The sequence below is a fragment of the Tinamus guttatus genome, unplaced genomic scaffold, assembly GCF_059628265.1.
Source record: "Tinamus guttatus ecotype Peru unplaced genomic scaffold, ASM5962826v1 Tinamus_guttatus_pri_ptg000510l, whole genome shotgun sequence".
Taxonomy (NCBI): domain Eukaryota; kingdom Metazoa; phylum Chordata; class Aves; order Tinamiformes; family Tinamidae; genus Tinamus; species Tinamus guttatus.
The window spans coordinates 821,026-844,987 of record NW_028289044.1 but is presented as its reverse complement, the minus strand read 5'-3'; the positions used below and the strand labels follow the sequence as shown (position 1 = coordinate 844,987).

Sequence of the window (23,962 nt, the reverse complement as noted above, 5' to 3'; positions counted from 1 at the left end):
GAGCCGCAACTCCCGAATTTCTGCAAGTATTTTCAAAGGGATGACACAAAAATAAAGCATAAAGAACAGAGGAATCTAGCTGCACTTGTATATGTGCTATAATTTTATAAAAATAGAGGCAAGATAAGAGCTGATGAAGCACAGATCTCCTGAATTCAGCTTTTCCAAACTCAACTTTTAAAATTTACCATTATCTTTTAATGTACTATATATGCATGCATATATATAACATTAGCATCAATAATATAGGAGGGTAGATGCATTTTCAAAGGAGAAACAAGAGGCATCCTGACTAGGTCTTTGTTTACCAGGTAGGTTAGAGGGAACCTGAGTGAAGATTAGGTTGCACAGCTGGGACACCAAACTGAGGTGAATGCTCTGAGGAGAACATCAAATGGCTCCTTCCCATCTCCCACATGGGACAGACCTGAGGTCAGCCCTCAAAGCCGCTTTGTACTTAATTGTCTGCACCTTCACCTGACCTTGAAGCTGCAGGTCTGTTAAGCTGCTGCAGTGAAAGCTGTGATCAGACATGCACTGAGTGGAAAGCAGATGCTGATAGCTGATAGTTTGCCTCCCTTTTCCATAACTACAACCTAAAAATGTGCCTTACGTAATGGATTGCCTAAAAATGTGCTGTTGCTGAACAGATCCTCTCCTGGTCCCTCTCTTGCTCCAGGGAGATTTTTCTGGTCTATGTGAGTAACAGATTATTTCTCTCCTACGCCAATTCCGCCAAGCTGGGTAGCATGTTACAAAGCTTTGACCAAGCTATTTAGGATAAGTCTGTAACATCACACTATTCTGGTGGAAAGAAAGTTTCCTAAAGCCTGAAACTCATTCCCTCTATGAGCTGGACACACTGCCACTCCTAAAAGTGACATTCCTAAGAAATGAATGGAATAAAGCATAGGAAAAGAGTGAATTTTAGACAGTGAACTGGGGCATGAAATAATAAAGGGGCGTTCATCTAGTCAGCTTTTAAAACAACATAATGGATTGCAACTCCTGATCAGCAAAATAATCACATGGCCAAAAATAAAGGCAAAAATGTGACTGGCAGCATTTACATGGTTGGAGAAGTGACTGTTTAGGATCCAGCCTGTTCTGCTCCCACAGGGGATGCACATTCCCTGCCGCTGCTATCCCTTCGCTCCCGCAGGCAGCTGTGCCTAGAGATGCTGTGAGGACCCCTCGGCAGCAGAGGCTGTGACGGCTGCTGAGCGCTGACCACAACTCTGTCATTGTGGAACTTGCCACAGATGTTGTCCGTGACCAAGAAACCATGTTTTTAGCATTTGTATTTCCATTAGGGGTTTCAGTAAGAATCTGGATCTCCTTGGATAGGCCTGTGTTCTGCCTTTGAGGGAAAGGCAGCGCTGTCATTTTCTCTGTTTTGCATAATCTTTAAATCATTATCCTTCAGCATAGCCTCCATTATCAGCATAATGCTCCATTTAATACATGAATGCTTTAAGTTAGCAACTGCACTAGCTAAAGCAAATTCTGGGCAACAACAGCAAAACAATGAAAACTCCTAACTCATCAAAAAGGTGATATCTGGCAGCTCCAAGTCAAGAATATACTAAAGAAGGAGTCAAATAGCATAGGAATAAACTATCTTTGGAAGGGAATGAGACATCAGCCTGAATCCGTAGATCTGAATTCATGTGTCACAGCTCCGGAGCCAGTCCATTAGGATATTCATCATCCCAACACTTCCATCTACGAAGGAAGTCTTTGACGAAGAGTTCAGGCACAGAGCAACAAGAAGGAAATCCGAATAAAGTTGGATGCCTTAAGTAAGAGTTGAAGTAAAATGAAAAGTAGGGTCTCTCCATCCAAACATGCCCAAACCAAACAGCCAGAAGATCCAACTCAGCTGCCATTTGTCCCTCGAAGTGTGCAGATGTGAGAGATTGCCTCCTTAATCACATTTCTCAACATAATCCAAGTTATATACACCACTCTTAATAGGGTCTACCACTTACTCGATATGCAATTTTTATGGAAATCCAGAAACTAGTTGTTCCTTTGGCTAATACTCTTGAGAAAGTCCATCTGGATGGCATGCACAGGAAGAGGCCAAGCCTCTCATGAAATCCCAAGCAGGGTCACTACCATTTAAAGGACAAAATATTAAACATGGGCCTTGCAGCTCTTAACCATGTTGAGCTTTCTTCTACTACTATCTTTGATTTCAGGAATATTCCTTATAGATATCATGCATCTCTCCTTGTGGCTCAGTGTTTCTGTGGAACAAGGAATTCCAGTTTCATTCCAGCCAAACTGTGTGGGAGGCAGAATGCCGAGTCCAGTAGTTCAGGCACTCAAAATCAACACACTAGTCCTTGACTGCCTACATATTTTGTCCGATGCAGTTTGGTGCTTATGGTCTGACATTTTCTGGTAATCTGTGTGCCTGTCCAGAAGACAGTCACAGATATCAGTTCATCTCCAGTGAAAGTCGCAGCAAAGTGTTCTATTGACCAAGCAATCTCCTTGATAATATTTTTCTTCATAAGCCAGAAGTGCCATAATGTGGGTTTGAAAGAGTTTCTCAGACCCTTGCGGTCAGGACAAAAATTAGAAGCCCCTACCCTCCTTTCTATAGCATGCTTGTTACTATTCCTTTTATCAAGTATTCAGTTGTCAAAAAGTAAAGAAATTAGTTTCTTCAACTCTCCATGGAAGTTTTACGTGACGTATCTGCTTTTTTGCTGACATATATTAATTATCTTCTTTTTTTTTCTCTAGGAAAAGTAAAAACAACAAAACTGTTTTTTTTTTTAGTTGAAGACTTTTTAAATCTCCCCTGTACCTCTGCAAATAGAATAAGAGGATCTTTAATTAAGCATATGCTCTTTTATTCTTGTTAATGACTATAAAATTGTCAGAAAACTCTAAAGATTGTGGCCATGGTAACAGACAGCAGCTTAGGAAAAAAAGAAATAATTGAAGTTTTAATTCAATGTAAAGATTGCTCATCTCTGTCCCGGAGCTGCAAGTTTGCAATCAAAGCTTTGATGTATGCTCTCATCCTTCTGTTATGATTATATGTGATTATATGATATGTATGTTGCATGTTTATTGTGAGAAACTGCCATATAAGCACAGTGTGTCTCAAATGCTATGTTAAATCTTATCTGAAGGAAAGAAAACTGCTATTTTTGTCAGTGGACTGGGACAATTGCTGAAAAATGCTTTTTTAGAAAATGTTAATGCTGTGTGGTAGCAGTTGGCCAGTTCTCCAATATAGAATCAAGCCTGGAGAACTCCTTGATATGGCAGGGGGAAAACTGAAGGAAACCGATGAGACACCCCAAAACATCCTCATCCTACACTGCTTGCTTCCTAATACATTCCTCATACTCTTATGCTGTCCTGTCTGGGAAATGTGGATCGGCAAGTCTGCCTTGCAGCTCCTCAGAGTCGTGTCATTCGAGAAGGAAAAGATCATTAGTCAAACCAAGCCCAGCAAAATAAAAGCCACAGTGGAGAGTGGCTGGGAAGCTGAAGCAGATGTGGTGGAGGATTATACAAATGTACTGCATGCAGAGCTGATAAGGGGATCAAGAGCTGTGCAGGGTGATTGAAACTCCTTACACCAAGAGTCAAAGGTGAAGAAAAGGCATTTTCTGAGCGCAGTGGTTATGTACAAGTTATGTGCCATCATGTGACAACTCTCTCGAACAGGAACTTATAAACGATGTGAATATAAACTGAAGAGTCCAGGCAAAGAACATGTTTCCATCCAGCTGCCCAATATCAGCCATGGCTCCTACAAAAAGTATAAACCCTCCTCTTGGAGATGCGCATGTGATAAAATGTCTAGAAGGCCTGAAAATAAACAGGCAAAGGATCTCCTGGCGAGCTTGTGAACCTAACTAAGACCATCAGTTAGTATTTTTGAAGGCTTCCTGAAAAACTGGTGTGAGGTTCACATCTATAGCTAGGGTGAACCACAGCTGCTGTCTGAAGGGCAGTTGTGAACCTGTCTCTTGCTGTACGTGCAAGTAAATAGGTCATAACGGCTACCTAAACAGGCAAGAATTAAGGGCATGGTGGGAATGCCTGAAAATGTTCTTTTTGTGCATGTGTATGTGATTTTCCTTTGAAGAGCAGTGCATTAAGTGCTCAAATAGCACAACCAAGAGTCATTTATTAGGATTTTTCGCAATATAGAAGCAATGTGTATTTTTTCCTGGGGGTTTCACGTTAACAAGATTCCATTATAAGCTGACAACAATGCTTTTAGCACACAGTTTGGAGCATTGTACTTTAGGGCTTTCATAAAGCAAGACAGCATAACCAAGAAAAGAATTTCTTTTTTCTCCTGGTCAAGAATCGTTCCAAACTGACATTAAAACAGCCCATATAGGGCACATTGACAGGGCCTACAATGTAAACATTCCCTTTTCAAATATGAGGTCTGCTAAATATTAGGGAAAATTTGCTGCTGCTTTGCAAACTCTACTAGAATGGCCAACAGAAATAAAGCTACATAGAGCTACTGCCACCAATGTTACATGGACTTCATGCCTGTGGTTTCTAACAATGCCATCCTCATAATGTGGCCAGATGAAGAATTTAACTCAGTTAAATTGCATAAGAAAATCTGTCCCACTAACAGGACGGTCTGATCATGAGTGAAAATTAATGACCTGTTAAGATTTATGATATCTTTTGTGGGGCCTCAAAGCATCTGGGTGTCCCTTTCCACAGCGGTCCTGTAAACTTGCAGCCGTCTCCTTCCCCAGGTATTGGTCACACTCTGGTAGAGATATTTTTCTTCTACTGGATTGTAGAAACAAAGAAGCTTGGGAGCTCCTCTGCTGAGGTCCAAGCTAGCTTTCAAATTCACTCCCATATACTCTTACGATATCCTTATCATTTGGAAAATATCTCCTATTGCCACATTTGGATCTGTTCATGGGGACAGCCTTGTTACAGGATCTCATTTTCCTGACAAAGCCCATATCTCTCTCTCACTCTCACTAACTCATCAGCCTGCTTCTCATTGCTGCCATGAGAGGCCAGTGGCACCATCTGACCTTGTGTCCAGTTAGATCAGCCATTCCTCACCCTGAATCCTGTGTACAGGGTCTGCAAGCAGTGGCATCTGCCCACTGTTTGTAGACCTTCTGATGCCACTTCTTGCTGCTCATACAATAACAAGCTACATGAATTAGGCACCTTTGGGGCCACAAATATTCAAAGTTTATTCTAGGCCTGTGAGCCTATTTCTTTTTTAAAAAAGGTGGACGTATGTAAGACAGAGGGATCAGGAGATAGAGGCAGAAATCGGAGGCAATACAGTAGCCAAATGACCACTGAGAAGAAAGGTAGAAATCTCACTGAGCTGACGTAGTTTCCCTGTTACACCTTAACTCCCATTGCCTACTCAAGGAGGGCAGGAATGAAGATCCAGTGCTTGCATAGGTAGTGGAGAGGGACTTTTTGCAGGAAGCAGGTATGCCACTGGCCTCTTCTTGACCTGAGAAACACAGAAGCCAGGTAGTGCTGGAAGCGCTGAGCCCAGGAGCTTTGCTGAGCTGGTCCTGTTCACTGGCTACTTGGAAACCCAAGGAGAAAGGAGGGCAGGAATAGCTGCAGAACGGGGAAAGCAAGGAAACTGTTGAGCAGGGGCATGGGCACGCAGGTGTTCTCAGTACTGCTCTCCTTTTTGCTTGAAGGGTTTCTCTAAACCCTGCTATGTGCTGCCTTTCCCATGAGCTGTGAAGAGTGACAACAGATGTTCATATACAGAGGGAGGGCAGTTTTAGTGCTGCTCTATTTACTTCCCCCGAAGATTTGCTTGCAGACAAGAACATCGGAGCAGCGTAACAGCTACCTGAGGGAGGGCTCTATTTCCCGCTCCTCCAAAGCGTTAGCGATTGAGCGGAGTGGAGTGTGCCACGAGGCTTCACTTCAATGGAGCTTTTATGTTTTAAAATTAGGTTAGCAAATTTATTGCTGCAGTAGCTTAATCTCACAGTGCATTATCTGTACATATGATGGACTGGAATATGAACTAAATCTGTCAATAAAGTGACTGCTTGAATCTTGATTGCCAGATTCAAGGAAATTCCGTCTTTCCTTTGATAAGTGAAGTAGCTTCAGTCTTGTAGAGTTCTCTCCCCACAGGTTATGGGTTGGAAGATTCCTATATCCAAGTTTTCCTTGGCAACAGATGATGCTCAGGGAGGAAAGGAGAGGTGGATTGATCGGTCTTCAGGCACCTGCGTGCACACTGTGGCCCTGTACCAGCCGCCCACAGTAGCCTGGAGATCTGCAGCTCCTGGAGATGTCTCTGACTGGTACCACTAGCTCTATATCCACTGGGGAACCAAGTGCCTGCTGAAGGGATGCTCTCCTGGAAGCTCACAGCCAGAACCTCTGGTGTTGCCTGAACAGAGCGAGGGCACTGGGAGTGCTCTGAGTACAGCCACAACTTTCATCATAACTTGGCTGATGCCTGGGAAGTGGCCACTTTAGCATCAATCTCCCCACGTTACTTATCTACGGGATGCAGGGAGGTCATAGCTCCAGATTCAGAAACTTAATCCAGGTGTCTGCAGTGCAGGAATCTAATCGATTCCTCCATGCAAACTCCGGAAATGTGGAATTTAGAAATCTGCATGATTGGAGTTTACGGAGTGATTGACAAACCCCAAATTCATTGGCTAACTTCAAGCAGGATCAGAAATATTAAACGCTAATTTCACAAAAATGCTTCAAGAGGTCAGAGTTCCAGTTTATTCTGAAACGCTCAATGTCAAATTAAATTGTATAATTTGTTGCTGTGGGATCCCTTCGTTTTAGCAAAAAGAGATGGAAAATGCAGTCTCATGTCAAATTAAAGCCTTTTCTGTCTGATTGCTCAGTTCACCAGACAAATTCTCAAAACAATTATTCTTATAACTGTAGTCAGGACATCTGTCCACCTGGAAAGCAAGAGGAAGCCTGGATTGTCATGGGGATACCTGGTCATGAGCTTTAGAACAGCTCAGATGTAGGCATGAAGTGAAGGCTCACCAACCAGCCCTCTGCATACAGGTATAGGTGAAAACTTTCTCTTCATATCAGATAATCACAGTCACAGAATGGTTGAGGTTGGAAGGGACCTCTAGAGATCATCTAGTCCAACCCCCTGCTCCAGCAGGGACACCCAGAGCAGGGGCACAGGGTGGCATCCAGGAGGGGTTTGAAGATCTCCAGAGAAGGAGACTCCACAGCCTCTCTGGGCAGCCTGTTCCAGGGCTCTGTCACCCTCACAGGAAAGAAGTTCTTCCTCACATGGAGGTGGAACTGCCTGTGTTTAAATTTATACCTATTACCCCTTGTCCTGTCACTGGCGACCACTGAGAAGAGTTTGTCCCATCCTCTTTACATTCTCCTGTCAGCTATTCACACATGTTGATCAGATCCCCTTTCAGTCTTCTCTTCTCTGGGCTAAACAGGCCTAATGTTCTAGCGTTAATAAGTAAATGTATTTGCACAGAATATAATAAATGTACAAAATTAATTTCATATTTCTGAAGTTTTTCCTTCCTTTTTTTTTAAAGTGAGAATCATTCACTTATTTACGCAAGGTATTCAGAAGTAGATGATAACGCTGAGAGTTCCCCTGCACCTCAATGGTAAGGAAGTAGGGCAAACACTGCATTTTGCTGTAATCAAAAGGGCAGCCAAAGATTCAACAGCATCTCTCCACTTGCTTCATTTGCACCTGAAAGAGATGCAGCTGTGTTTTAAGGGTTGTGGGATGTCACCAGTGATTCCTCCTAAAGTCGCTAAATCCACTCGCACAAAGGAAGATAGTCACATCTTTGCGGGGAATTGCAGGGAGAAGTTGAGGGAGAAGTCTTGTAGTCTTAATCAAAGAACTAGTAGGAATGTTGTTTTAGGACTAGAAGATATTTTTAGTCCTACCCATTTTGAATGTAAAGGGTACAAATATCATTTTTGCTATTCTTCCGCAGGCCAAGATCTTAGCAACACAGCCCAGAGCACAAAAGAATTTTCACCCCATTCCAAATTCCCATAAATAAGTTCCCTAAGCCTGAATAATGAGTTTAGTCGTTTGAATCATGAATTTGGCTTCATAACCCATTGGGAGACTGAAGCAGAGCAAAACATGTCTGCTAACACCCAGACTTGAGTGCCACAATTGGCAAGTCCTGCTGAAGAGAGATCTCAAACTGAAACTGTAGAAATGTTAGAGGTTAGAACTGAAGTTTCTTGGCAGAACTGACCTTATATGGAAACCTCATAGAAAGTTTGTTTGCACTAGCTTTCGAACCAGTACATAAGCTCTCATTTCTGATATATGTTTTTTTAAAAAAAAGTGGTTAATTCAAAACTATGTAGGTGAAATCAAAGGAAATACTCCTTGCTGGGGGTTGTGCTGGACAGAATAGCACAAAGGTTTCCTCTTTAAGAATAATGGTTTGAACTGAAAGAGAAAATCTTAAGAAGAATTTGATTATAACAGAGTTTTTCAGGGATGAGCCTTGGGATAGATATTATTCAGCATTTTCATTAATAATTGTGGTGCATAATCTCAAAGCTCTGATCTTACTGTTAATTCCAAGATGGGAAAAACAGCTGGAGGGTCAGGCTATCATACAAATTAAAATAGGATGATTTTAGCACTGGAATAGTGAAAAAGGGATGAAATTCCTTATTACAAAATGCAATCTCTGAGACAGTAGTAAGAAGAACTCCTCCTTTTAACTGGAAGTGACAGAGTGGGAGAAAAAGCTGTGGATCACATCCAGCTATGACAGCTATAAAACATCAGTATGATGTGGCCTACTGAAGACAAACGCAACTTTGCAATGAATCTGATGAGAGTGCCAGCACTGAGAAGTATCAATACTATTAATTAAAATACAGCACATTGTACAAGAGTTTGCTGATATGTGAACCCACCTGGACTACTTCAGTACCTGACCAACAGTAGGACAGAAAATCATGTCTGGGACAAGGGAATTCAACACATAGTGGATGCAGAGGACCATTAAGCCAAATAAGGGAATGGGAAGCCTATGTTCTTGGAGGAGACCTGAAGAGCTCACCCATCTAACCCAGCTAAAGAGAGGCCGCATGGGGATATGGTTGCACTCTATAAATACATCAGAAGGGGTAAACACTAGAAAAGGAGAATATCTATTTAAACTGAAGGACAATGCTGGCATAAGAACAAATGGGTATAAACTGGCCATGAATAAATTTTGGCTGAGAATGAGAAGCAAATCTCTAACCACTGAAGCAGCAAAGTCTGTGGAACAGCCTTCTCCTTAGAGCTTAAGAAAAATGGCCCAGCTCATGTGACAAAGGAGTTGTTTGAAAAATTCATGAATAGGATTTACATGACGTAGTTGCCAGCAATAGACTAGATGACTCAGGAGGTCCCCTCCTGTCCTGTGTTCCTCTAGAAGAGAAAGGGCATCTCAAAAAACAAGTGCTTCTTACAATGACAGATTTTCAAAACGTGTGGGATTTACGGCACTGCTGGCACAAAGGGTCGCCAAGGGGAGAGCCGAAGGCAGTAACATTAAGTAAATGTGTTTACAGTGTCTCTGTCTTCTGCACTATGTAATGTCCCACCATTGCCCATCAATAATGTGGTGCAGCAAGAATGTAAAACAGAGGATTATGTAAGCAGATGAGTGAGTGCCAGGACAAAGCAGATAGGTCGAAAGAATCAGTAAGCTGTGTCAATTCAAGCAGTAAAGAGCATTAGAAGCAGCAAGGCAATTAGCACAAAAAAATTGATTGAAATTAGGATTTAAAAGCAACCTCAATAAAATTCTCATCCTATTGGGCTTAACCTTAGAGTCAACAGGAAAGGTTTTTGCAAGTGTCTGTGTGACTGTTTGTGTCTGCTGGTCCTGTTCTCCCAGACCATCTGGACTCAGTTTTCACAGAGCCAAGGAGCCGATTGCTTCATAGGGCTGGATCTGCAGAGCCTTGCAGGGATTAGGTGCAAAACAGGTGCTCTCCAGGTACTGCCTAACCCTGCAGACGCCTGAAGTCTCAGGGCACAAGGGCTCTTGCCTCACAGCAAACATGGAAATACCCCGTGGCTTATTGCCTCGATGCAGAAGGTGTCACAGCACCCTGGGGCTCCTCATCTCCCATGGCCATGGTGCACTGGCCCTGCCTATTCCCATCTCCCCATCCGTGCTCTAACCGCAGCCACAGCAAACACCTTCTCACCAGCCCTCAGTACCTCCCATGGCAAAAGCACAGAAATACTTTGTAGGCAGTTGCAATAAATAAGTAGTAACTAGCAGCATGATAAACTTGTCAATAAAATGACCAAATATTTTCCCCTCAGTCTTGCAGTATGTCTTCTTATTCTTTAGATATTTCGGATAGTGTAAATAACAACTTCAAGCAGGGCTGCCTCGTAATTAATAACACGGATTCTTTGGATGCTGCAGGGGGCAGGAGATGCTGGTTTCAGCTTTTAAGCTGACAGCTGCTTATGTGCAAATACTTAAGGAGTTAACCTGTATCAAAGCGGTCAACTGTCCACATAGTGAAACAGATCACAGCTGGAGGGGAGCTGTTCCTCTAGGATGCAGCCTTGCATGGAGTTTTCCATTTTCAGCCCCTGAAATTATCAGCTCTGGATTTGAAACAGCAAAAAATGTACAAAACACCAGTGAATGATATCAAGAGACATCAGGTTTTTTCTGCAAAATGAGAACTACACCCGCGCACGCCGCACAGTAAATGGAGAGAAAGGCTGCTATCCGATGAGCGCACAGATGGCATCACCTAATGAAATGAAACCAGTTCAAGATGAGATGGGGAGATCAACATCTGACCTCTCTGCTCACATTTTGGCTATCGCATAAATTTCCTCAGAGCAGGAAAAAAAATAGCTCAGAACAGATACTGCAATACCTAACAAATTAATCTGATGCCTCTCAGAGGGCATGTGATATATTTAACCAATACTCCTATTAGAAACACCAGACCTAATCAGCTTATGTAACTGCATTTGATGAAGAAGGCGCATGTTGCTGAAAGTTGCTTAGTGAAAGCATATTGTTCGTTTTGTCCACTTACAGTTACAGTGATCTTCTCCATATATTAGATTCAGGGGCTTATAATTAAATGCAATAAAGATTTCTAGGGTAAATCACATTTTTCTTAATATGTTTAAGCAATTTTACAGAGTCTTTTATTGATCAAGAGGAGGAGTTTTAGAAAGTGTGCTTAAACTGATACTGGGTAGACAAACCATCCAATTATCCAACACTTCTCAAGGCTAATGCCTGAAATAACAAGCACATCATGTGACTGTGTCATTTCCACTTGTGCCAGATGCCTAAAAGGCAGCAATTATTAAGCTTTGCAACTGGTGGTGGAGTGAGAGATTTTGGAAAGGACTGACAGAATAGGCTGTCGCTGCATTGTTTCTATGTACAAATTTATTATACTGTGAACTTGAACAAAATTGTCCACCAGCAGAATTAGATGGCCAATTTAAATTAGTAAGGAACGGTGAGTTATGTCCAGCTGGACAGTGGCAATTTGGACTGATTGTTGAGTGGAAAGATTGGAGCAAAATGCAAAAGATACAGAACAATAACTATGCTGAGGAAACACACAGACAGTTGAATAGGCTCTTATTACCAAGTGAAACAACTGTGCTTTAAAATAGGAGCACATTTTGCTTAAAAATCAACAAAGTCAAGGAATTGTACATTAGAGGCAGATGTTCAGTGGAATTAGAAATCTTAGGAAAGATTTTGTTTTTATCTGATGAGGAATTTTTTTTTTTCAGTTTTGTCGTTAAAGAAATATTTCCTATTGTTTGGGTTTCTTTTAGAAAGACATTTCACTTTCACTAGAGAGAGTAGTTGTATAGCATTAGCTGTAAATGCATGGTAGGCTGCACAGGGCAAATCTTTAATTATACCTATCCTTCTGCAAGTTCATTGGGAGACAATTGCTCAAGGCTAATAAGGATTAAAACATATTCAGTGATTCTGAAAGATGTCTTAATGCTAGGCTCCCAAAATGTCTTGTATTATTTGGAGCAGAATAGAGCACAGCAATTGCTGTGAGCCCTTGAAAGGGGGAAACTTTTCAGTTCCATGCCATGGTTTGGGGCTTCAGCAACCCTCACCATTCAAAAGATAACCTAGTCAGTAACCGGTTGTTTTACAGGGCTTTGATGTAAAGCTATAAATAATAACAGAGAGGCCTAGGTAAAGACTTCCATGAATGGACATGCCAAGACATCATCATCATGGTCTTCATCTGACTGTGATGGCCTCAAACACTGACTTGGCCATATGCCAAAGGTCACTACTGAGTGAGTGGAAGGGTTTAAATGTGGACTCAGCCTGAAGAGTCCCAGGATTTTGCATGCTGCCAGCTCACATAGCTCCCACTCAGCATCTCAGCACCCGAACAAGTGGCATTTCCAGTGTGCAGCAGGACCTGTCTTGTCGTGCCTGCTGCATAGCTGGTGCTGCTCTGGGAAAAGGAGCCCGGTGCCCCAAACAGGGGGCTGGGCAGCAAGCTGAGAGCAGGTGGGTTCACCTGGGGAAAGTGAAAAATGCTCCATGTCAAGCGGAGGAAGTAATAAAAACAATCAAATGCTCTTGAGAAGCCAAGAGCAAGGAAACAGGTAAATACTCCCCCGATTCTCTCAAAACTCTACCAACATCATATTGCAAGACCAAAACTATAAAGCTGGAATTCAGCAAAAATAGAAGCACTGGCAGCAAACCAGAAACCTCCTTAATTTCATATCTCTTTCAACACCAAAGTTTTATGAAGACAGCACCTAGATACCACCTCCCTGCTGCAAAGTGAAATATCAAATACCTCTGAGCGCTGTGCAGCTCGCTTAATGCTACGTGCTGGGCTGTGGGAGTCTGTATGCTGCGATGTTATTAAGCAGTGCACCATGTGCACTCCAGGCAAGGGAAGGTTTAAAAAACAGATATTAAGCACAGTGAATATCAGAAAAGTGGAACATATCAACCTATAATTGAGAAGGCTAGTATAGATGATAACAATTTACTAATTCTGGAGAAACCGTGGAGCAGAAGGAAGGGTAATACTGACTATCCACCTCTGCAATTTTCGCATCTTTAAATTAAATGTACTGTAAACTGAAAAAGCTGTAAAACTGAATCAAGCAGCATGAAACATTTGCAGCAAGCAACAGCATCGAGTCAGTATCAAACCCACGTGCTGAAAAAGAATCCACTCTGAACAGCACAAGGCCAGCAGTGTACAGGTAATGTGTAAGTGGCTAAGGAGCCTGCTTCTTTATAGAATACATAACGGCTTTTCTTTATCCTTCCTTCTAGCCATGTTCTTCGCTTCCTTCACTTCAGTTATATTAGAAACCCACTGCTTTGTCCGAGCAGATTGAACTGCCAGCCCTTTTGTCACGCTTCAGCAGACTGGTTTCCTGCTGGTGGCTGCAACAAGAGCTCTCCCGAGCCCTGGGTTTCCTTTCCAAAGGTTTCCACCTAGATATGTGTGCTGAGGCACAGCACATCACTTACTGCCTGCGAAGTAAGTGCATCAAGATGCTTTCCCCAGAACGGAGGCCAGTTTGCCTGGAAATGACCTCATCCATATGATTGATTAAAATTTGAAGAGTGGCTATGTACGTGCAAAGTGCCTCCTGGAACTGGCCCAGTTGCACAGGCTAAGCCCCAAACTGGGCTTAGGCACCCCCGGGGAGGATATGAGTTAGCCAGGAACAAAACTGTGACCAGACTGTCCAACAAAATTTGACAGGTACACACATGTAGACACAGTTAGTGAATGAAGAAAACCAGATAACTTGCCACACACCTGGACATGCTTTAGCCCCTAGTGCTAATGAAAAAGATGTCCAGAGTTGAGGGGAGCAAGCTCTTATCCTTTGGGAACGGGACCAAGTTATGAACAAGACTCAGGGCTCTAAATTCCTCTGAGCAAACTGGGTTTGGAGCATGCACTGCAAGAGGGCTCGGGCTTTGAGGAGAACCTCTTGGTCCTCTGAGCAGGTTTCACGGTCAGGCAACCTCCAGCAAAGGTGCCACAAGCCCAGCGGGGTGAATGTGGGGGAACATGAGCGCGGCCAGGCCGGTGCGGCCTCCAGGGCCTCACGTTTAGCAGCAGCGCCACGTGTCCGTGTGGTGCGCGACTCGCCAGGTTCCGGCCACCTTCCCTGTGGTGCCGCTCTCCTCACCTCCCCGGAGCACGAGGCGGCTCGTCGGGCCGAGCGCCTCGACGTGGCCGGCGAGGCGGCGGGAGGGAGGAATTGCCACCAGGAGCCCCTCCGGAGCAGCTGCTTCCCCGGCTCAGCTTTCAAAGCCGGGACGCCCGAGGGAGCTGGGGGGTCGGAGCTGCATTCCAGCAGCAGCCGCTTTGTGGCATCCACCTGCTTGGCCGGCGCCGTGGCTGCAGCCCCTTCATCTTGTTTTCCCACACGTTTGCCCTCGGTGCTCCCAATAGGAACATCCGCCAGCGAGAAGCACTTCTGGCCCGGTTCCACTGCAAAGTCTCTGCCCAGGCTAGGGCTATGCGGCTTTCCAGGCCACCTCCCCATCGTGCTGGCCAGCAATACACCCCCTGCATAGCTGGAAGCCCGTTGGACATGTTCAAGCTTCCCCTTCGAAAGAAGAATAATAAACGTTTCTCTGCAAGAGCAGCTGCAAGTGAAAAACCTGAAGCTTACCCCTGAGAAACACCACCAGGAAATTACCGGGCTCAATGATTGAGAGTTGAAATTGCTTTAAATGCTGGGAATTGCCACCTGCCTTATAATCTTCCACTGACATCCAGCAACAGCTCTGAATTACCCTGACACAGACACGGGAGAGCATGCAGCTGTCCGGTTTGGCTACGGAGTCCCCTCCTCTCCAGGATCAAGCCATTCCTTTGGTTAAAAATATTATTTTGGGAAAGAAGTGAATAATGGGAACAGCACTGTAGAGGCACAGGGAATAGAGCAAACAAAAGAAAAGCTGCTATTTTAGAAGATGTTTCAAACTGTTAATCAGGACTTCTTTAACTCCTTTTCTCCTGCCCTGCACGTGTGTCACGTTGGGCCTCCCCTGTGCCACACATCCTCTCCAGAGGATGGGCAGTGTCAGGCACTAAAGGTGCAATTTTATTGCAAGTTTCTGGCACAGGAGCACCACAGTGAATGGTAGCAAAATTTAGTTCAATTTTAATCAAACACTATGAATTAAGGGAGCTGGATGCTTCTGCAAGGTCCCAGAGTTTATTGAAAGCCAGAGCAAAAATCAAGGAAGCAGCTACACTGCTAGCTCTTGCATCACCTTTAGTTGTGTTTAAAACAGATGTATTTTTTAAATTGGGGTCTCATGAATGTTATGTGGACATAGCAAGTGGGGGTGATTAACCCTGCACAGCAATTCATAGCCTTTGGTTTACAGAGAAAAGACATTCATCATTACAAATAAAGCAACTGAGTCCACCACCACTGCAAACCTACATAAATATCCACCATTGAGTATGTGGTAAATAAATGAAGACCTGAGGAGAAAGTCCACTGAGGAGCTGCTGTGGACCACGTTCTACTGCTGTTCATCACATCTCATTTGTCCTTGCCATCGGTATGACCATGTGTGTCTGCAAGGTCTTTCTGCAGCCCTGGTACATCCTGGCATGGATCTCCTGCCTGCAGGAGGCTGTAGGAGGACAGGTGACGTCTGGGCTATGGCCAAGGGTGGCTCTGAAAATATTTGTAACAAAAGGGAACAGCCACCTTCCTGCGTAAGCTAAAACCTACCAAACAGAAATAAAATAGGAAACAAATAAATGTGGTGGAGCTCCTGCTGTGATGATGCTGGAGGAAGAACAACTTAGATCTGAGCTCTCGTGTTTTCAGTTCCTAAATGTGGACCACTGTGCTTCAGCCTTGCTGTGCCTGCATCCGCTGGGATGCCCCATGCATCGTCGCATGAAAATTCATTTCTGAATTTTCATAAAAGAGTTTGTTTTACTTCAGGGAAACGGTTCCAAACATGAAAAACCTCTGCGCCCTGAACTTTCTCTTTCAGGAGGAGTATGAGGAAAGAAAAATGTATGTTTTCTTCAGAAATGGAACAGTTCCTCTTTCCACTGCCTCTGACCTTCCCAAGTCACAGCACTTCTTTCTTTCACTTAGCCCTGCTCTGCTTCTTGGCTTTTACCTTAGCTGAGATGTGAGAATTCGCAGGGGTGACTATACTCCTTCAGTGGAGTTTTACAGCAGCAACAAAGGCAAACCTGGAAGGTTTTTTTGCAGAACTGCCCACTAACTAGTGGCTCTTGCATAACTCTGTAACTGAATAGTCCCACAAGAGTTTCAGAATTGTAAATTATTTAACATCGTGCATGTGCCATTGAACATAACACATCCTGATACTTGCATTTCAGTTAAGGAAACCCTCCAATATGGCAAGGAAGAACCGCAAATTCCAACAGTGTTTTTAATTTTTAGCAGTGAAATAAGAGAATGTGAAGGGGTTTAGCACTATGTAAAATTGATGATAATGTTCAAGCAAGAGGAGAGCGTGGTTATACTGAAAGATATACCTTGGCCAGCTCTAATTTTAGTCTTCTTGTTCACACCCGCCTGTGAAATAAGTCTACAAAAACTCAGGCTATCCTTCAGATGTGACTGCATTAGTAGGGTCAGACAGATTTTATATAAAAAACACCCACACAAGATAAACAGCTACGAATAGGACACTTGACAGACAGGTCCAGAAGACAACAGACAGTGTTTCTGCTAAGATATAATTGCTCTAATTGGACCTGTGCTTGCTAAAATAGTGAAGTTAAAGAGGGCTCTGCAATCACGCTGCCATTCTGCACAGAAGAGTAGTGTTGTGATAGGAAGCATATAGCAGTTGTGGAAATAATCAACTGCTTTGTGTCCCCTGGCATCTTGGATTTGCCTTTAGGAACGTTCACGCAACATGAGTAGAATATTTTCTTTAGTTCTCAGAGTTCTCAGAGTTGAATTGTTTCATAGCTGAGGTCTCTTAAAGTATTATTCAGCTTAAGTTAGCCACTTCACATGAGCAGGACCCATTGTGTTTTTGTAATCCTGCAAGAGACAGAGAAAGGCCGTGCAAGGCATAATCAGCGAGTCCTCCGCGCTGGGAGAGAAGGAATTCTGTGAGGAGAGGAGCTGGCTTTGACCCGGTTCTGCTTTAACTTGTCTCCTTTGGAGAGAAAGCCTGTAAATTACCTGTTGTACTTGTCTAATAAAACCTCCCTGCACAGAATTGCAGAACCTTCCAAAATCTGATCCCTTTTATCATACTAGAACAAGCTCCAAACTCTTAAAGGCAAAATCTTTGTTCTCTGGTAGCATCTAGTGTGCCAGGGGTGATCAGGCAGTCTTTGTCCAGCCCTATTTTAAACATAGCATCCAGGCAATTATTTTAGCCCGTTTTAATTCAGGTGACAGCCAAATAACGAAAAGTCAATATTAGCTCAGGAGGCAATGCAGGAGTAGTTACGGCAGACAGCTAAGAAGTTGCAAGGTTGTCCCCAGCCTTTTCCTGCTATGAGCTGCTCACTGAGCCATCCCCAGGCTCTCCTTTGTGTATTCTGCACCAGCTTTGTCCTGTCCCACATGGAGTATCCTCCTGCAGCCATGGGACCAGCCTGATTCTGGCCTACTCCCAAGTCCACGTCCTCTCGACAGTGAAATTCAGCACACGGCTAAGAAGCTTTGCAACAGATGTGGTGGGTATAAACCTGTCTCAAAGGCTTCCTAACGCCCAGGTGCACCTACTTCCACCCACAGACACAGTGAGCTGAAACGCTGACCCCGGCCTCCCTGCAGTCTCTATGCTCTTCTGCAAAAATGCTGAGCTGCTCTGAAGCAGCTTCTGTCCAGCCTGCTAAGGGGCTCCTGCCCTCAACAGGGCTCCGCAAGATGCGATCATTTACCCATAAGGGATGAACGGGGCTCATTACACCCTTTCTCATGTCACCTCTGGTCGTGCTTCACGGTTCTGCTCACATCAAGCAACAGCTCCAGGTTGCAGGACGTGCGTTACTGAACAGCGAGCAGCCTCCCGGCTTTCAGGCTTTCTGTAGCCGGGTGCAAGACAAGGGTCGAGCTCCTCAGAGCCTGCTGTGGGGCAACACTGTCCACATCCATACATGCACCACTGCAGCCCTGACCTTTGTCTGTCCTTTGAAGGAGACCAGGAATCGCTCTCTGTAGAGTTGTGAGGGTCATCTGGGAGCTGGAGGAGCTGAATATGCCCCAGCATCTCCTGCTCTCCCCATCATCCATCTCCCTTTGCGCTTCACTAGCTCAACTTCTCATCTGCAGTTGTCCAAAACCCTGACCAGGTGGTGGGAAAAATTGGTGACCAGTGATGGGCTCCAAAGGATTGTGTGTTTCAGATGAAATCAGAGAAGATTTATCAATATGAGCGCAAGTCTAAAGAAAGCACATTCTCATTTCCAGCTAGTCCTTCTGTAAAAGCCAAAGATCATGATAAAAATAAGAAAACCCTTAAGAACTGACATTAGTGAGATTTATGCGGCTGAAACATTGCATGAGACTGTGAACGTGTACAGTAAAAGTCTTGAATTAACAGCAGAAAGGAAACAGAGCTAACTGGGAACCCCAGCCTTCACTGCTTTCAGTGAGAGGAGATGTTTCTGGGAATTCCCAGCACTGGGCAAAATAAAAAGAGTGTTTCAGCCCAAACTACAAACTTTTTGGCTTTTCTGGGTGTAAATCAGATCCTTACATTATCTCAGTGTCAATTTGCGGCTGAGAGCAATTCAGCAACTCTCAGCACAGCCAGGCTGGAATTCAACAGAACAGGATCTGAGCATTTAAGCTCTTAATGATTAGGTGTTTTTGTAGAAATGAATCTTACAAAAAAATGAAGTTCGGCAGAAAGTTGACAGTGTTGAGACCACAGAATGGAAAGCGACTTTACAACCCTACATTCACATTTTCCACCTATAGGATTTCAACATTTGCTAAAGTTGTAATAAGGGCAGCTTCTTCACGGTGCTCCCTCTGGGAAATATCACATTCAGCAATTCCTGAATTACAGTTTCTAATTATATTTTTGTACCGTAATGCTGTCTGAAATGCAAATTTGATGACAGAATAATTTGATCCATGTAAAATAATTATAAAATTACTGTTTCTCAAACCTCAGCTCATACTCCCTGCTATTTAAGAAGATAAATTTAACAGCAGTAAAAGTACAGCCAAAACATATCCTATTTTTTTAACTGTTATCTGACTATAACTGCCTCGCTAGTGTTTGGCTCACCATGGAACATTATTTCTCAACTATGGCTACCAAAAACATTTCAGTGCTTGGATTTTTTTACTTTAGCTTGGAACCAACAATGAGGTCAACTTTTAGTTTGCATTCAGAGCACCATATCCATGGCATCTGGCTTTAATTGAAAAAGCAACTCTTGATTAAAATGCCAAATCTCTACTGCTGCTCAGCTACCACTTAGCTGTCGCTGATGTTGATGCAGGACATTAAATTAGCACAACGTGATGATTTTTAGCAGGGCTGAAGCTAACTTCTGCAGTATGTAATTTAAGAGCCTGAATCTCAGCACTGCTGCATGAGTTCCTGCTGTTTGTCAATCCCTCCCATATGGGGGATTTTATCCCCTCCATTTTCACCTTCAGTGGTGGGTAGGACCTATAAAATCACAGCTGAACTCTCATTCTGTCTCAAAAGTGCTAGAAAGTGTTGGAGTGTTCTCCATTGCAAGATTTATTCTGGTTTTTATTGCATTTCTAGCCTGAATTTAGAATGTCATTGCCCGTGGACTCAAGCAGATCAAGGTAGAGCACACCAGAGGCTTGAGTGTGTTACTACTACTAGGCTAGAGGCATCAACAACCTGAATTTGTTTTTAATGTCACTGGCTGAATCCAGTCAGAGGAGAAGTGATTCAAGGAGATTTCAGTCCTGTTTTCAGTCGAGCTCTCCTGAGGTAAACGCTGTGTTTCTTCAGCAGTTACTGGTCTGTTCAGCCTTCTTGGTGGAGAAGGAGACACAGCTATAGGAAGAGCTTGTCTTCTCCCCATGTCTGTGCAAATGAGTCACATTTGCAAATCATATTAAGGCTGGTGGGAGATATGAGGGTGAACGCGGCACCTCCAGGGGAAGGTAGAGTGTTACTAAGTGGGTGTGCATGGTCCTTTTTTCTTTTTTTTTTTCTCCTTATATTAAAAAATTTCAAGTCCAAGTAAATTTACAGTCTGCGGGAATAGCCTTGGATGGAAGATGGGGGTGCATTGCAATCACCTCTTAGCAGGAAGGAGGGAGGAATTTCAAGCTTGTGTTTTTTCTTTTCTTATGATAGCTGAAACCCATAACAAGGAAGAAACTGAGGGATGCTTAACATGGTATGGTCCTGAGAATTTCACATGCTCCTAAGGTAAAATTGAAGTTTGATATTATACACAGCTAAACAAAAAGGAGAGCATGAAATCACGGGGATCAGGCACACGGCCCTGGGACTCCTCTCACACCCCATTTCCATCACTTTCTCTGGTTAGCGACTCATGCTTTTTGCACACTTTGCAGACCCTCACATTGCCTATTAGGCACCTCACTGTCGCGGCCATCTAATCCTGCAGTGGGCGGCCCCCAAGGCTCCCAACACCAACAAGAGGGGACGGAGCTCGTCATTTCTCCAAGCAGGACACATCTGCCTGGCACTTAACAACATCTTCTGTATCCATGCTGTGGGAAGCAGCTTATCGTCCTCTCTCAGGTCAAGCTAATGCTTTTCCCAAGGCTTGTTCAATACTGATAAAGCAAAATGTGTCTATTTAAACTAGAGATGAGGAAGCAATTTTCAAAACATTTCTAATGAATAGATCCTGAGCAAATCCACCTCAATGATTTTTTTTTTTTTTTTACCTACCAGGTGTTTCCAAGATATCAAATGCTCAGGATGCTGTATTCAAGCCTAAATGAATGAGATGGTGCCACAGCCCTATGTGAACTGCTATGCTGACACGTCAAGTCACACATAGTAGTAGCAGAATCTGCAAAAAAGAGCCAAATCCGACTAACATGAAGGTGAATAGCTTTCTTTGCAGGAAAGCTCCCACTCAGCGCATAGTCATTGCCAACCCCTTGCATGCCCTGACCCAACACCAGAGCCTCAAGCATGAAGGACCAGGTCTGGTGCCTCCCTTCACACCGCCGCCTTCATTGCGACCACCATCCAAACTCGGTGTGAGCTCACATGTGGGTGAGACCTCATGGACTGCAGTCCCTCAGAGAATCATCTCCTCTCCCAACCTGTTGAGCAGCTGCTCCCAAGACAGCCCAACCTGCTCCCCAGAGTAAGGACAGTGGCAGCCTCACTTCTCTTGGCAGTCTATGCCACCTAAGAAAGGTCTGCGAGCCTTGTTCCTGCAGGAAGCTGAGAATCATAGAATCATAGAATGCTTAAGGTTGGAAGGGACCTCTAGAATGAGGCATTCATCATCATCATCATTGCGAAGTTGTTAGGATATTATTTTGCATATATGCACACGCATACACACACACACACACACACACACATATGTTTGATTTGCTGATTCATTGCCATCAGGGGAAAAAAACTAATAAACAAGATTTAAAATATTTCAGTCTCCAAAATTTCATATTTTTGACCTAAGAGTTAAACTGGAAAGAATAGATTAAGTAACATCATAAATAAAGGTTGAGAGATTTTAAATACATTTATCACTGTTGGTCTGTTAAGAATGCCAAAGGCAGGGACATCTACAGCATTAAACCATAACTTTCTTTACAGAAGTGCTTTTAGCATTAATCTCCACCTTGAGGCAATTTTGAAGCAATTATGTCTGCTGAATTTATTAATATTAGAATAATTTTTATACACTTTTTTATCTTTTATTGCACTGTATTTTAAATTTTTCTGGAGCATCACAATTGCTTCAGAATAGCAGCCGCTTTAGAAAATCATTACCACTATCAATAAACCCCTTGAACTTTGGGAGGAAGAGAACAGGGAATAGAATATGTAATCTGAAATGATAAGAATGACCTAACATACTTTTTCCAGGAAATAATGCACATGATGTTTCATCTGTAATCTGCTCTTAAAACCCATCTGCATGTTCACACAAAAACAAACTCAGGCAGTGGCGATAAACTTCAGCAACTCTGGAATCTCCTTCTTGATAACAACCTCTTCTAAATAAGTGCAATACAAAAACAGAACCAAATTTCCTCTTCTGTTCCAAAAAAGATCCAAATAGTATTTATTTTTCAATTACCATGGTGCTGTTCGTGCTGTTCTTTTTTTAGCTAATCTGACCGTTCTTAGTGCACAACAGAAAAAGAAGACTCTGTGTGTGTGAGCAAAAGGGTAAGAGCCTGTGTTACAGCAGCGTGGGTCTCTTGGCATATTTCAGATAATTTTTCAGGAAGCTGTTGATCCTTTCCTCTGTAAACACTGTGCAGTCGAGAGTGCCACATGCCCCAAGACACGGACGGAAAGCCCTAATGAACCGCGTACGGTAGCGGTGGGTGCAGGGAGCATGTGTGAACAATGATGATTTAAAGGCTCAAACTTTTGGAGTTGGATAGCGAGCGGTTCCTGTCTGTATCTACTGCTGGCTTTCCGTTCATTAAAACCACTGGCTATAGAAACATCTCAACCAGAAGAAATGAAAAAATTCAAGTCCCAGCTGAAGTATAAAGCTGTACAGACATCCAAATCAACAAAATGCCTAAACATGATTTCCTTTAAGTCCAATATAGATTAGCCTAAGTAGCTCATGTTCATTTATATTCCTAATGTGTCAAATGAGAACAATATCATTTTATTCTCTTTTCATGGATCATTAATCTAAATTTAACCCGCTCTGCATTCTGCACACAGAATTAGTAACTGGAAGCTGCTTTGCATTTATCTGATAGTGCCAGGCTTGTTCATCAAGGCAAACTCCCAGCCAAAACAAACAAGTGAAAAAATATCAATCATCATAAGCTGCTTTTTATCTTTTTTTTAAAGAAAAAAAAAAGGGAAAAAGAAAAAAAAAATACCTGATGAGAACATAAAGCAAATGGTTACCTCACACGGCAGAAATGCAAGTTTTTAATAGTCCATGCTCTGGCAGCCCCTGAGAAACAGCAGCAGCGGCGGCGGCGGCGGGGATAAATCCAGCATCCACTAGGTTCTCACAAGCCTTTGGCTGCGCGGCCGAAACCACAGGCTCTGCCTCCAGCTGACGTCAAAGTCGCTGTCACATGGCCAGATGAAAGCCAAGGGAGCACTGGTTGTCCTGGCAACCGCAGCACTGCTCTGAAATTATTTCAATAGGTCATCTGTCATACTGTGTGCACATTTGAACCATCATGGGCTCCCTGACAACCCAAACACCGAGAACTCGGCGCGCTCGGCCCGAGCGGGGAGCCCGTGCCAGCTCCGCGCCGCGGTCGCTCCGGCCGGCTCCTGTGGGGAGAAGGCGCTTCCCTCCCTCCCTCTTCCTCTTCCTCTCGCATCCCCCACTGCAAGCGGAAAAAGATAAATAAATAATAAAAAAATCGGCTTTTATGCCTGCTATGCCCAAGCATCTCCGGAAGGCTGCCCTCAGCGCACCCATGTACCTCGGCAGCGCGTGGCCACAGCCTGCCTAAAATTAGCATCTTTCAAAGAATCACACACGGCTGAGTTTGTGCACACCGTGGCAAAAATGTATGTCTGGAGGTCAGCACCATCACCCGGATTTGGTGTGGGGCTGCAGAGCTTCGTGTCCCCCATACGGGCCAGCCTCATGTCCCCGAAGCTGTGGGCCTCGGACACCAACCCTCCCCATCCTCCTCCTCCTCCCTCCACACGCGCGGTCCAGGGAAAGCCGCGTCACTCCTGCTGCTTCCAGCCAAAAGCTGTTGGGAAGAGGGCGCTTAGTATCCGCTCACTCC

At 43.7% G+C, this 23,962-nt stretch overlaps 1 protein-coding gene across 1 annotated transcript in view; it reads right to left on the bottom strand.

Annotated features, from left to right (window-relative positions):
* The window catches only part of NCALD (neurocalcin delta), a 52,719-nt gene extending 29,445 nt beyond the window's left edge, over window positions 1–23,274 (bottom strand). The window contains exon 1 of the mRNA XM_088533630.1: window positions 23,112–23,274. The gene's annotated coding sequence lies outside the window, so the exon portion shown is untranslated. The remainder of the gene's footprint in view (window positions 1–23,111) is intronic.
* Window positions 23,275–23,962: the final 688 nt, after the last annotated feature.